We start from the raw sequence: 16,092 nt of genomic DNA, 5'->3' as shown, positions 1-16,092 counted from the left end.
ATAATTTGTTTCAACCACTGAGCCGGTCCCTTTTTTTAACGCTCACAAGAAGCTCCGCCCCAAATTTTATAGCTAAACGTTTTTGCTAGTGGCGCTGAATTCTTTATTCCCATTTGTTCACCCATTTACACCAATCAGGCATAACATATAACCATCTTCCTAATATTGTGTTGGTCCCCTTTTGCTGCCAAAACAGTTCTGATCCGTCGAGCATTAACAGCATGAACTTCTTCAGCGATTTGAGCTACAGGAGCTAGTCTGTTGAATCGGACCACACGGACCAGCCTTCGCTCACAGGACCCTGTCACCGGTTCACCACTGTTCCTTCCTTGGACCACTTTTGATACTGACCACTGCAGGCGGGGAACAGCTCATAAAAGCTGCAGTTTTGGAGATGCTCTGACCCAGTCGTCTAGACGTCACATTTTGGCCATTGTGATTCTCAACTTGCTCAAAGCCTGTCCATTTTTCCTGCTTTTAACACATCAATGTTGAAGACAAAATGTTTACTTGCTGTACTTGCTGCCTAATACATCCCACCCCACTAACAGGTGCCATGATGAAGAGATAATCAGTGTTCTTCACTTCACCTCTTATAATGTTATTTGATGAAGAATTAATGAAGAATTTGCAGGAAAAGAAGTCTCACAAAAACAGGCAAAAATGAGCAAATTAGCAAGACAGAGTAGATTTGCTGGGGTTTAACCCTGAAGTCAGCTGGAGGACCCTGACAGGAAACCCCATGAAAATATTCTGTACATACTGTAGGTTCAAATACTTGTTTGTTCTTGTTGATTTTATATTCTTTTAAAAAAATCTAAATTAATGTGAGAGTAGTATAAATAAATGACAACCAATTGAATTTGTTCTTTCATTATGAATACAAAATAAATGTGTGAAAAATAGATAGATAGATAGATAGATAGATAGATAGATAGATAGATAGATAGATAGATAGATAGATAGATAGATAGATAGATAGATATTACATAAAACATTAAATATTACATACGTTCAACAATCAAATTAATTATCAATTAGATATAAATGTATTTAATTTGTTGCTTAATTTAAACAGATTTATAAACAAATAAATAAATAAATACATTGCATTTTTTTTTTTTATAACAGAGTGGCTAAACGCTTGGGATAGAAGAGTATCTGTGAGAGTGAAAGGGAAAGTTTATAGGACTGTGGTGAGACCTGAGATGTTGTATGGATTAGAGACAATGGCATTGAGTAAAAGACAGGAGGTGGAGCTGGAGGTAGCAGAGCTGAAGATGTTAAGGTTTTTGTTGGGAGTGACGACGATGGACAGGATTAAAAATGAGTTCATTAGAGGGACAGCGCATGTAGGATGTTTTGGAGACAAGGTGAGGGAGGCGAGATTGAGATAGTTGGACATGTGCAGAGGAGGGACATGGGGTATATCGGTAGGAGAATGCTGAGGATGGAACCACCAGGAAGGAGGAAAAAAGGGTGTAGTGAGGGAACACATGCAGGTAGTTGGGTTGAAAGAGGCAGATGTACAGGACAGGGGGTATGGAGACGGATGATCCGCTGTGGCGCCCCCTAATGGGAGAAGCCGAAAGAAGAAGAAGAAGAAGTGGCTGAACACTTGATTCTAATTGGTCAGAAAGTCAGACACTACATTAGTGAACTCATAATAATATATTACCTTTTCTGTAGTAATGCAGGATCTTATATAGCAAACATTAGCTATATAATAGCAACCTCTGGTTTACTTGAACATTTCAGGTTTACCTTCAGTTCTCCAGCGTCAGAGCGATGCAACAACCTCCATGTGAAAGTCAGGACAGGTGTTTACAAAAGACAGAGACTGGTGAATGAATGACTGTTTAGCGCTGCTCTAACGTTCCACAATGTTCTTTAAATGTAACTATAAAAGTTTTTATTTTACTGTGATGTCAATGAATAAAAAACATTATAATTATTGAGTAGAACATTTCAGGATGTGCTGCTCATCAACATCATCGATTATTTTTATATTTTTCTTATTGTATTATTTCAAATCAGCACAACCTCAGCACATGAAATAAACACTTCTACAGACAAGTCCATAAAATGATTACAGCTGCTCATTAAACCTTACTGGCTTGTTTTCAAGAAATGATTTTCGAAATTGATTTTCAGTATTAATATTGCATTGTCCAGCACAAGCAAGTCTGTTGCCATTAAATTCATAATTAAACACAAATAAAATGTTGTAGAGGTTTTGTGGCGCCAATTAGTCCAATTCCATCAGTTTAGATGTTTCTGAGCATTAAAATTTCTTCTTGCTGAGGTTTGTGAGAGTTGCACAATATGATCTATAACTATAAAGCGTCCCAAAAGCCTCCATAATTAAATTAAATGCTTTTTTTTGCTTTATGGACAAAGTGTAGATGGGTTTTTGAACATCCCATTCCACATTGAGGCCTTATTTCCAATTATAATAATCTCCACTTTTCCTGGAAGATGTTTTCTTGATTGATTTTGGAGTGGGTTTGTGGAGATTTGTGGAGATTCACTCAACCACAAGGGTGTTAGTAAAAGTCAGGTACTGGTGTAGGTGAGTTGAGAAGGCCTGGGGTGCAGTCAGGGTTTACATTTATCCCAAAGATGTTCAATAGGTTTGAGGTCAGTGCTCTATAGGAGGCCACTCGAGATCTTCCACTTTAACCCATAGAAACAATATCTTCAAGGAGCTGGTTTTGTGCACAATGACTTTGCCATGCTGGAACAGGTTTGGGTCTCCTAGTTCAAGTGAATGGAAAATGTAATGCTACCACATCCTATACAATTGTGTGCCTCAAAGATTGTGGCAACAGTTTGGGGAAGAACCTTGATGGCTGGTTCTCTTTGTTAATGTGAGAGATTCATCCACAATCATCCATAAATATCTACTAACAAAGGCACAATCAATGAGGTGCTGGATTACATACATCTCCTGGGACTCCCTGTATAAATAAATAGCAAGTACAGTAGCTGTTGGGCAAATTGTTGTGGTGTAAAGAAGACAAAGCTCTTTCTATAATCCATAATAATTTTTGTTCAGTCGAAATGTGCTGTTGCTTTGAACAGTGTATCATTTTTAGGCTGCTTGTTTTTCTCCCCACTGACCTCAATTTCTAGATTGAAAATAATTCTTGGTTGTACATTTCTGATTCACTCCATGAGTTTCCATTAGTCTACCTGTTTCACAGACACTTAAAAAATATGCATTTAAAAGTTGAACTGGCCCAATTTGACATGTTTCGAACAGAAAAAAACAAAAACATTAGCACGCACAGAGAGCCAACTGCTTTGTGTTAGCGCAGCAGCTAAATCAGGTCTCTGAGAGTGTTTTGCTAATTGACATGCCCAGTGTTTGACAGTGCAGAACTGATAACTCTGAGAAACCATGCTTTCATTAAGTCAGAAACAAGAAAACCCAAACAGTGAAAAGGTGTGAGATACTTCAAAACCTTGGTAGCCATTTTAGCAATTATTTGCATGGAAATATTCTTCTACTTCCTCCACTTCCTGTTAGTCTACAGCTCGCATTTACAGTTTGCATAAACACTAGCAGAGTTTCCTTAAACTAGGCAGCTGACTGTTAGATTAAGGAATGTCATTAGCAGATTTCAACACCGTTCTAGCTTCTAGCTACTGTTACACCATCTAAACTGTTAGCTAGCTAGAAATGACTAGCTAGGTTGTAAATGTGACATACCATGTGTATGATATGTTGTGATACATTAGCTAAAAAGGCAATGAATCCCACAAAATTACTTTGGTATTTTGAAACCTATATATATTTATAGTGGTAATCCCCAATTTACAATGGAGCTGCCCAACCTTTAAGGGTTTAATCGACTCACTGTTTTTATATATTCAGTGTAGGTAAACAACTCAATTCTGTTTCCTGTACATAACCTAGTGAGATTTTGCAATACGAGTCCAGAAGAAAATGATCACTCTTTGAGACGATTCGTCATAATAAAGACTTATTTAAAATGAATGTATCTTCATGAATGACCCTTCACTACTGGAGACCACTTTGTGCAGTTGAGGATGGCTCCAAATAAACAACCTAAAGATCCATGAGATTTCTTTGGAGGGTTAAACACTACAATGGTTTAGAGCCACAATTGCCATGAATAGTTTTTTCATTCAAGTGTCCAGCAGTAAACAGTGGATAACCTCATCAATGATAGAACTGTAATAAATGGACATTTGTGGACACCCAGATGAGGTTGAGTTACCTCTTGAGTCTGGTTGGTTTGCTATTGTTGCCACTGAGTTCCTCATTAAAGGTTCTTTATTAGTGGTTCATCACCAAACTTACCACAAATTTGGAAGAATGTTTCTTGATGCAGTAGCATTAAATATTTATTTAACTAGAGCTAGAAGACAGAAACCTGTTATACTTTGACAAAGTCATAGGTAGATCTTGAATGCCCTGCTATAGAGCTCTGACCTTAGGAATGTGAATGCTGACTGCAACCCAGGCCTCCTCACCTCACCTTTTGGTGAGTTCAAACAAGCACAAATCTCCACAAGCACAATCCAAAATTTAGTGGAACGTCTTCCCAGAAGACTGGAGGATATTATAACAGAAATGGAAACTAAACTTTGCTGTTTTTGTATTTTTTATCTGTTATTTCTACTTTATTTCAGATGCTATACAATTTCCGACACAATTTTTTTCTTTTTTCATTTTTAAATGCAGAATATCTACACTCAGGACTCCAGCCCTGCTTTTTTATAGCTGCTGAACCGTTAGCACCGATCGGAGCAGGAAATGAATCAGACGAATGCACACTGAACCTTCTTCGACACAAGGCCGAGCTGTTTCAGAAAGCGAGAAGGAGGAAACACGTGACGATTCGTTCGAAAGGTTACATCGGAAAACACTGACCTGCGGATTAATGAAGTGCAGGATATTAGCCGCTGTGTGGTAATTAGGTATTTCCAGTTTTCAGGTAATCAAACGAAGGATAATAGTCGACGTTAGCCGTGTTTGGGTCCGTTATTAGCCTGACTCCGGTCCATTTATCTTTTTTTATTCGGCACCTGCCCATTGAAGACAACGTTATTGTTAAACCTGCTGAATCTTTTAATTTCCTGTCTTTTGTGCCCAGAGATAGAGACGACCCGTAATACTGTCACAGCTCACAATTCCCTGCAAGATGAACGATCTGATAAGAGTAAGTGATTTCTGGCTTCTTTGTATATAAGTTGGTTTATTTAAATAAAACTCTTTCATGTTTGACTTTGCATGTATGCTTTATGTTCATTAAGTACTCCAGGGTGATGACTTCATACTATCCATTTTTCGGTACATTTACTGTAAATCTAAAATAAATAAATAAATGAAACACAGTTTGCCATGTTATAGAGACACTGCAAAGCCCTGTACCATGTCATTAAAAAAATGCTAAAACTGGAGACTGCTTTCAATGAAAGTTGGAATTGAGACAATGAAAGCTTTAAAAAAAATGATTTCACAGAAAACGTCAGGATATCCACAATGACGATTGACTTTACACAACCATTTCAGCAATAGTTGGGCAAAGTGTCTTGTAATGAATGCTGGACATACGCAAAACGCAAGTGTTGACAGATTTAATAAAGACGTCGGCAAAAGTACAGAATCGTCAGGCAGGCTCATTAGCAGTAGACACGCAAAATAGACAGGTGATCAACAAACAGTATAATGAGGCTAGAAAGTAAAAAAAAAAAAAAAAAAACAGAGATCAAAAGTAGCAAACAGGATACAACAGTTTGGTAATAAATAGAGGGAAAGAAGCTGAGCGTATACTTTGCAGTGAGCTGATTGAATCAAAGTTCTTTTAAACTGTGCCTGTGAGCGAGTGTGTAATTGGAAACAGGTGTGACTAATCAGTGGGAGGGAGATCGTGAACAAGTGTGTTAGAGTCCAGGGTGGCCAAGTTTGAAAGCTATGGTGTCTAATGAGAAATGGAGTTCAAGCCCGGCGGTGATCTGACACGAAGAAAAAATTAATGATGTTCAGTCTTTTAGGAACCTAAAGAGTCGACTCCCTCTGAAATGACTCTTTTAAAAAAAAAAGAGGTGGAATTTCCATCTCTAAATGGCATAAAGTAAGAGGAACAGAACTGAGAGCAGAAGATATGTGGGAAGAGGACAGTCGGCATCTCTGTTAGACTAGGAATCCAATTACAGTCATACACACACACAAAAACACACCTTTCTAATTACAACTCACCCCAGCAAGTTTATGGCTGCAGTTTGATTAGCAGTATCTTAATAAGCGAGGAGAAACCATATAAATCTAGAATATATTGCATTAAATATTGCTGCTTCCTCTGAAGGTGGTTTGAAAGGCTGTGGGTTTCTCACAGCTCTCAGTATCACGATAGAACCTCTTCACAGAGTGTAAGGAGTAATATTTTTGTTTGAAGCCACCACTCAGAAGCCTCCGGACGGATCGGGGCTCTCCAAATCTTATTACACAGCTTGCGTGATTTCAGCTCGCTGCGCTTTTAAGTCGCAGGCTTCCAGCTGCCTTACAGGGGGTTCAAGTCGGTCCACATTCATATACACAGCGCCTCCTTTTTACGCATTATTTACAGCATTCATAAACGGCACATGGCGATTTAAAAGCGAATACCCTGCAACGTTTTACATATAAACACTGTTTACATTGTTTGGAGCCTGGTAGAAATAGAAAAGGAGGAATTATAGGTTCCTGTCAAGTCAAGTCAAGTAGGCTTTTATTGTCTTTCTAAGCATATACAGCAGAATGTTTTGATTAGGTTTGATTCAACCTTATTGTCATTGTGCAAGGTACAGCTACAGAACCAATGAAATGCAGTTAGCATCTAACCATAAGTGCATAAGTGGCCTATTTACAATAAATAGCACTGTGATAAATAAGTGTATGAGGTCCATATGTACAGGGGTGAGGGTGAATGTAATAATATATGTATAAGATTGTGCATATATGTCAGGAGATAACTATATCATGTCATTTGAGCACGATATGTACGGGTATAAATGTTGTATGATACAGAGTAAATATGGGTGGAATATACAGTGCAGTGATAAACACGTTATGGATGGATAAGAAGTGGCAAAAAAATAAATAATACACAGTATACACTGTGATACAAAACGTTGTTCCCCCAGGATGAAGGTGAGACAACATCAATTTTAAAAAGTAACACAAAACATAAAAGTAACCTCGGCCATGTCCACACTAATATTTTTTCGCTCTGTTTTGGCCTTCTGTCCACACTGAGATGACGTTTTCAGTCAACGAAAATGTTCGAAAAGTGGGTACAAATTTAAAACGCTGCAAAAAAAGAGGCTTCCGAAAACGATGACGCATTTATAGTAATTGTCGTGACGTTTCAAAGAGTAAATAACGCCGGGTGGAAATGGACCAGGTCGAATCGTCCTGAGCTTTTTAGACTTTTTAGTGCGGATGAGCAGCTTTTGGGAAACTTTTAAAACAGTAAAGTTTAGACGTGGAGCGTTTTTAGACGAAAATGTCATTTTCAAATGTATCTGGATCAGTGTAGACGTAGTCTGGGATATGACAAAGTGCATGTGTGAAACATTTAGGGCAAAAAGAACAATATAGGAGAGTGCGATCAGAAGACACAAAGACACTGCAGCAGCATCCAGTGGAAAAGATTTGTGCAATTTGTGCAAAACTGTGTGCAAACATAATTTTACAGTAAATGTGTCTGTTACATTAGAGAGAGTGTGTGTGTGTGTGTGTGTGTGTGTGTGTGTGTGTGTGTGTTTGTGTGTGTGTCCACTTCCTTGCAGAAACAGATTATGGCTACCAGATGATTTACACCACATTTACATGATTTACACCACAATAACGCAAACAATTACGTGTAGGAAACAGGAAACCTGGATAATACTTGTAATTACATGACAATTGTACAACCTGACATTAGCATGCTAGCAGCCTTGTTTACTAGTTGATGTAATTGCCACTCAATAACTATGCTGTTGGAGGTTTCTATTGTGAACAAATCACTTCCTGATGATGTCCTAAGAAACAAAAGAAATACGTTTGTTGCTGTTGACAGACGTTGCTATTACGTGCTTATTTGAGTGTTTTAAGCTGCGTTCTGAAACTAATCTGTCCATTTTGATTAAATTAATCCTCAATCATTGAATGAGTCAGTAATTAATTTCGATGAATCTTCCATTTCTGATTGATTCCCATCAAGCATTATTGTTTGTTTCGTTGAATTCCTGAAGTGTAGTAGTGATTTACTCAATGACTTGTTCCAGTTGAGGCCATGTCCATTCAAGGTGAGTCAGAGAATCCTTGTGGTTGATGAAGTTTCAGTACACTTTCATAAAGTAAACCATTGTTCCAGTGTGTGTCAGTGGATGCTTAAGATGTGTTTAAGATTGAGATTTAGTTCTCTCTAATTGTGAAAAACAGTAAAGTCAGTGGATCCTCCCTATCGAGGAAGCTGAGATTCGATCCTTTTGGAAATCAGTGAAACATTTACAAAAATTCTAATGTTACTCTCAGGACCCTGATCTAATAATAGAGGGATATTATTGAGCCAAACACTAATTGATATCTATAAAAATGACCCAAAAACCTTTTTTTCAACTACTTAAAAAAAAATCACGGAAATAAGGCTATGGGTGTTGTGGTGAGTTCGTCACCATTTATTCCTCTGGAAATGTTCTGCTTGTTGTTGAACTGATGCTGAACTTGTAACTTCGTGCTAAGCAGATCCCACCGAGCAGCAATCAAAACAAGTTCAGAGCGTGCGTTCGACCCTGAGTTTGTATCCACTCATGAATAAAAACGAATGATTTCGCAAAATGTAGTTGAGTAAAAAGTCAGATATTTGACTTTGAAATGAAGTGAAGTTGAAGTAAAAATCTCCCCAAAATGGAAAGACTTCGGTTAAGTACATATACGCAAAAGAGCTACTTAAGTACTGTAACGAATTACATTTACTTTGTTACTGTCCGCCACTGGTGTGTACATGTGTGTGTGTGTATATGTGTGTATGAAGGTAAAAGCAAGCTCTCAGTCGAACAGATTTGGAGAAGGTAAGACGGTGCAGTAGACCATTTGCAAACGCGTATTGGGTAACATGACATGGGTCAACAGGCTAGACGCAATAACCTGCAGGGAAATATGCGTTTTTGCTGCTCGGTAATAACGAGCCGGATTGCATTAAGCAGGAGCAGATGTAAAGCCAGCTGGCAGCGGCACATTCAAGGTGAGGTTAGCACAGGACACGGAGAAACATCGCTGCTGCTATTTACCTTCTCGTCTTTCTTCACGATGCCTTGCTGCAGAGTGAGAGAATCATGAATAAGTCATACGGCTGCACATGCGCTTTTTACGTGACCTGCAGGACCGAGCGATATGTTAATTAACGGCCAGATTGTGTCACTCGCCTTGCCTGGCCCCAAGATTGCAAGGTCATTAGCTGACGAGCCACGGGTGGACACCAGCTGGGTTTTAAACACTTTCAGGGTTGAGAGCTCAAGTTTGCGTAGGTGGTTTCGCTGGTTTCACTTTCAGAAAGGCGGCTGAGACAATAGACAGACTTTTGAGCTAGTACGTAGCTAGTCACTCATGACGCTTGAAGAATGCTCGGGGTAGCATGAGATTTTGCCCCAATGGAAAACGGCCCAAGCTATATATATATATATATATATATATATATATATATATATATATATATATATACACACACACATAGTTGCTAGTCAGCTAACTGGTTAAACACCAATCCAATATTATAAAATACATCACCATTCAATGTGCCTTTGAGTTACTTACATGCTACACTGTAATAAATGTAGTTTATGAGCTGTGTGTGTGTGTGTGTGTGTGTGTGTGTGTGTGTGTGTGTGTGTGTGTGTGTGTGTTTGTGTGTGTGTGTTTGTGTGTGTGTGTGTGTGTGTGTGTGTGTGTGTGTTTTGTTAAAACTCTCCAGCTGCAAGCCCTTTTTTGGCAGGACTTCTGGGATACACACTTCTATCTGTGTGTGTGTTTATCTCCTTCTGTAACAGCTCTCCAGCTGCAGGCCCATTCAAGGACCTGGGACCTCCTGGGATACATCCTATAGGCTGTGTGTGTGTGTGTGTGTGTGTGTGTGTGTGTGTGTGTGTGTGTGTGTGTGTGTGTGTGTGTATAGTGAGATGTTCAGGGTGATTGATTTTATAGTGTGCCTGAGGGGTCGTGTCTGAACAGGGATAACACCCCCTGCCCACTCTAAGAGTCTGTTGGTGTCTGTGATGCCTGTGACACACACACACACACACACACACACACACACACACACACACACACACACACACACACACACACAGCAGAGGCCGTATTGTGCTCTCCTGCCACTCTTGTAACCTCCTGAAGGAGACACCATGACAGCTGTTCATTCATGGCCAGCAAAAAGCATGCACTCTCACACACACACACACACACACACACACACACACACACACACACACACACACACACACACATACATACACACTGCACACACAATACACACACCTGCTTCGAGAACTGCAAAAGTGTATTTGTAGCTGCTGTAAGCATCTGTTTCATTAAAGTGCATTGCAGTGTGTTTGTCTCCATCTTCTACATTCTCTTCTTCACACACACACGCACACACACACGCACACATGTACACACACACACGTATTAGAGAGCTTTTTTGATTCACATGCTGGTTTTTTCAGCACACACTTTTCTCCCTCTGTGTGATTACAGTGATGTGAGAGGTTGGAATGTTTCTCACGCTGCTGCAGATCTTCTGTTCTTCAGCACACGAAGCAAACATTTAATAAATCATCATTACATCATTATATATTTTTTTACTATTCACTTATCAGTACCCTTCATCATCATCTTCATCCTCTATCAACTTTACCTTCAACAGGTAAAGAGTAAACAGAGAAACATGTGTGGAGTGAATACTAAACAGGTAAAAAAGTACGTGGAGTAAAGAGTAAACAAGTGATTGGAGTGAAGAGTAAACAGTTAAGCAGGTGTGTAGAGTGAATTGTAAACAGGTTAACATCATGAATGGAATGAAAAGTAAACAGGTTTAAGAAAATTATCGGAAACAGGTAAACAGGTGTGTGAAGTGAAGGGTAAACGAGTGTAAAGTGTGAGGCTTTAACAGGTAAACAGGAGTGTAGTGTGAAGGGTAAACAGGTGAGTGAAATGAATAGTAAACAGGTGTAAAAACTGAAAAAGGCGTAAACATTGAAAGGTAAACGTGTTTAGTGTAAAGGGTTAACATGTGTGTGAAGGGTAAACAGGTGGACAGGTGTGTAGAGTGAAGGGTAAACAGGTGTGTGAAGGGTAAACAGGTAAACAAGTGTGTGGAGTGAAGGGTAAACAGGTAAATAGGTGTGTAGATAGAAGGGTAAACGTGTGTGTGAAGGGTAAGCAGGTGCACAGGTGTGTAGAGTGGAGGGTAAACAGGTGTGTGAAGGGTAAACAGGTAAATAGGTGTGTAGATAGAAGGGTAAACATGTGTGTGAAGGGTAAACAGGTGTGTGAAGAGTAAGCAGGTGCACAGGTGTGTAGAGTGAAGGGTAAACAGGTGTGTGAAGGGTAAACAGGTGTGTGAAGGGTAAACAGGTAAATAGGTGTGTAGATAGAAGGGTAAACATGTGTGTGAAGGGTAAACAGGTGTGTGAAGGGTAAGCAGGTGCACAGGTGTGTAGAGTGAAGGGTAAACAGGTAAATAGGTGTGTAGAGTAAAGGGTAAACAGGTAAACAGGCGTTTAGTGTGAAGTGTAAACAGGTAAATAGGTGTGTAGAGTAAAGGGTAAACAGGTAAACAGGCGTTTAGTGTGAAGTGTAAACAGGTAAATAGGTGTGTAGAGTAAAGGGTAAACAGGTAAACAGGCGTTTAGTGTGAAGTGTAAACAGGTAAATAGGTGTGTAGAGTAAAGGGTAAACAGGTGTGTGAAGGGTAAACAGGTAAACGGGTGTTTTTAAGCGAGAGATAAACAGGTAAATGTGAATTTGGCATGTCTCTGTAGTAAAGGAGAGGAAAAGAGAGATGCGAGGTTTTCCTGAGCACCATCGTTAGTATAAGAGATCAGCGTCTGAGAGATCTTTATTCCCTCATTACAACATTACAGCCAGCATTAACCTGACATTATTACCAATGAGGGGGAAAAAAGAAGTAGAACAGTTGTAATATTTAAACTGGGAAAAAAGATTTATTCACATTTCTATGTTGCTCTGTTTCTCAGTTTAATTTAAACTCTAAATTCTGGAAAGACTGTATGATGAATAAGAGTGAGCGTGAGTGGTGTAAAGAAAAGAGATGGTGTTACACCAAATAATTAAACATTAGCATGCTAATGAGCTATTGTAAAAAAAGAGAAAGTGTGGATGATAGTGTGAAGTGTGATTCTCTCTCTCTCTCTCTCTCTCTCTCTCTCTCTCTCTCTCTCTCTCTCTCTCTCTCTCTCTTCTCTCTTTTGACCCCCATCTCTCAATGTTTCTTGCCCACTCTTTTACCCGTCGTGCCTCTTTGTATTTTCCTTCAGATGTTGCAGTACATTTTTCTGCAAGGTCTAAAAACTCACAAAAACAGCTCTTTGTTAAGATCGCAGTAAACGTATGCTTCAGCCTCCATTCAGATATATTAGGTCCAGTTTATATACAGTATGAATGGGGAATTTTGGCTACACACACAGCAGGGTGTAAATGTTTTGCAGCTGGTAATAAAAGTGTGAAAAAAAAGAGAATTTGTCTTTAATTTACAAGCCATAAGCCGTTTGGTGAGAAACAGGGTACTCAGTGGATTATAATAAAATGTCATCGTTAAGCTATGAGAAAAGCCAGAAACATTACACGTTCCTCTTCTGTTCATTGAGGATTTGGGTTTTGAGCCCACATCGAGAAAAATGAGTCATCTTTTAGAGCTGGTATAGAAAAACTAGACAGAGATGTAGAATTACATTGGAGCTTATAATGTTCTTAGAACTTTTTTATTATTTATTAATTTTTTATTGTCTTTTTGTAACATCACCAGTGTTTGGTTTTCATCTATGACTATGCATTAGCTGCTGCTGGACCACCTTTAGCTCTCGATCATGACAGGAATTTTTGGGAAAAGTGTTAATTCAGAGACTGAAAATCCATTCAAACGTCTCATTCATCTCATTATTACAGCAATTCTGCCTTCCTACTGCTTAACACCACTCAACTCGGAGAGCTGTCAAGGAAAGACTCGAACTTATTTCATCCTGTATTATTCCTTACGGCAGGCAGCAAACGCCGTCTGTCACATTTAGTTACGATCCAATTAGATTACAGTTTCACATGAATTAAAGTGTAGTGTTTTGGGGTAAAAACGAGCTGCTGGAAAAACATCAGACTCTTCATATCCGTGTAAAACGCAGGTCAGGACGGAACATTTCAGTCAGCTAATGGTGCTTTTATTATTCAAGTTTCTCACCCACTACATATCTCCTGCTGTTTTTCTGTCTTTTGTTAGTGTTTTTGTTTCTGAATTTCACACTCTTAGACTTTTTCCCTGGTGTACATGTTACTGTGGAGTAATGGGGAAGATAAAAAAATATTCAGATGTGAAAAATCTAATCAAACATTACTTATTTTCTACAGAGGCCATGCCTTCTTGACTTAATCTAAAACAGGAAACAAAAAGCCACATGTTAGATTTTTTGTATAATCAGATTTCAGCCTCTATGTGCTGCCATGTCAATCTAATCTGCCCAGGGCCTTCACAATCAGTAGTGCTGGCCGATGTACCTTAGACTATATTAGCAATGGGTCTGTTTCTTTGACCAATCAGATTTCATATTCGCCTTACAGGGCAGCTAGCTGGCCCAGGATAGCGTCTGCATTTTTCCATGCTCTGATTGGTTGTCAGAGCAAAACAGTTACAGCCATGTTCGACTGGCAAAACACGTCTTAAGCTCTGCACACATTAATACATCAGAGTTAGATACACATTCTTCACAATCGCTGAGAGAGGAAGAGAAATTAATTTGGTCTTGGACATACTTAAAAAATAAATTTTCCAGAAAAGCTAGTCATCGTGAGGAGAGGTCGGAAAACCCTGAAGCTAGCTAGCTTGTCTCAGCCCGGGAAAGGGTTTGTTCACCACTACCAGACCAGTGAATACGAGCGGTACCACTGGATTACAGCCTCTGAGGAGCGGTGCAAATTATGTGAGTATGCATTATGACTATGCATCTTTGGTGAGTATATTGTATTTTATTTACATTTTTACGTTTTTGTCATGTTATTAGACAAATATTGATTCTGAACTGCTCCAGATGATGTAGGTGCACAGTTGCGGTTGTAGTGTAGAGGTTTGGAGCTTGCTTTAGTAAAATGGTATTCACCCTCCGTATACGAAATGCCTCTCTCTCTCTCTGTAATGCCACGAGATGTTATATTGCGTTTTTGTATATTATTAATGTTTTCTATATTTGCGATGTGATAGTGGTGGTATTAAGAGGTGGATTTAGTCGGGTTAGTCCTCACTCAAGGCCCAGGTACCAAATGCACGGCCCGCCGCTGACTAACATGGACAAGGAGGTCACACCTCTTTTGTTGAATCTGACACAAAAAGACTACACTTTGTGTTTTGGAACTGAAAAGTAAAACACATTCTTTATTGGAATTTACAAAAACACAAAGAAGCCACACCTACATTTTTTGGAAGACCAAACACAGAGGGCACACCTACATCTTGTGTTTTCTGACTGGAAAATTTGAGGTCACACCTCCATCTCAGTGACTAACAAACAGAAGGCCACACGTTTTTTTGGGAGAACAAATACAAAGGCTACACCTCCTTTTGGAGCTGAAAACACATAGGCCACATCTCTTTTGATAGTTTGCCTTCCTGGTACAGGTGTAAGTGTAAGTGTGTGTGTGTGTGTGTGTGTGTGTGTGTGTGTGTGTGTGTGTGTGTGTGTGTGTGTGTGTGTGTGTGTGTGTGTGTGCACATTTGTGAATCTCCTTTCTCATCTGGATAGTGCATGATCATTAAAGTGCACCAAGTCTCTCCAAAGCCTACCAGTTGTCTCATTTTGCCCCGGGGGATATAAGTGATCAGTGCTATTTATTTTTCAGATTGCATTCCAAAATAACCCCTCTTCATTTCCCATCCTTCTCTCGAACGCAGACGAACAGCGTGAACGGTGATAATTGTGGGCAATTGGGTAATTGGTGGAAGAGATAAACATGGCTACTGGATGCACTTTCATCTCAGTGTTCCACAAAAATCCTCCTCGGAGTGCACGCTCCACTCGACACTGCTGCACTCGCTCCTCATTATTCTCCCAGATACGTTTGTCCTCGTCTCTCACTTTCTTTCTCTGATGCTTTCTACTCCTTTCTCTATCTCTCTCTCTCTTTCCCTTGGAATTCTCTCTTCTGCTATCGTTATCACTTGTTGTCCTTATGACCCTCTTTTTCCCTCTTTCTCACTCTGTCTTCTTGATCTTCTCCCTCAGTCTCTCTGAATCTCTTTGAACCTTGATCTAATATATTTCCCTCATACTAGTTTTTTGGAGTGTGTCTTTCTTTTGCAATATATGAAATAATACATCTACCCAACCTACGCTATGTGACATAACGCAACAGTGCAAAATGATATCCTTTGTACACTTTGGGCACAATCTCCAGGATTGTGAAGGTCATAGTCTGTCTGGCTCCAGTGCCAGTTTCCAGTGATTAAGCCTAATGTTTGCATCATGAAGCAAGATATAGTCAACAGATGAAGGAAAAAAAACACTCCTGAACAGAAAAGGGCTTCTGTTCATTTCGGTATGAAATTTACTTTGAGGGCATTTGGCAGTCACTCTTATCTAGAGCAACTTCCACTAGGAAATTGTGGGTTAATGGTTTTGCTTAAAGACCCAGTAGTGGCACCTTGGTGGTGCTGGGATTTGAACTTGTGATTTTCCAATCCAGAACCCAATACCGTAACCGCTAAGCTACTAACCTCCAGTATCGGACAAATGTAAAAGCAGGTTCTTCCTGACACTGTTTGCTGCCAGAAAAGAAAAATCTGTGAAAAATCTGAGAAAAAACTGTTACCACAAAGA

This window comes from Silurus aristotelis (genome assembly GCF_946808225.1).
Source record: "Silurus aristotelis genome assembly, chromosome: 26".
Taxonomy (NCBI): Eukaryota; Metazoa; Chordata; class Actinopteri; order Siluriformes; family Siluridae; genus Silurus; species Silurus aristotelis.
The sequence above is the reverse complement of the archived record's forward strand: the minus strand, read 5'-3'. Positions refer to the sequence as shown.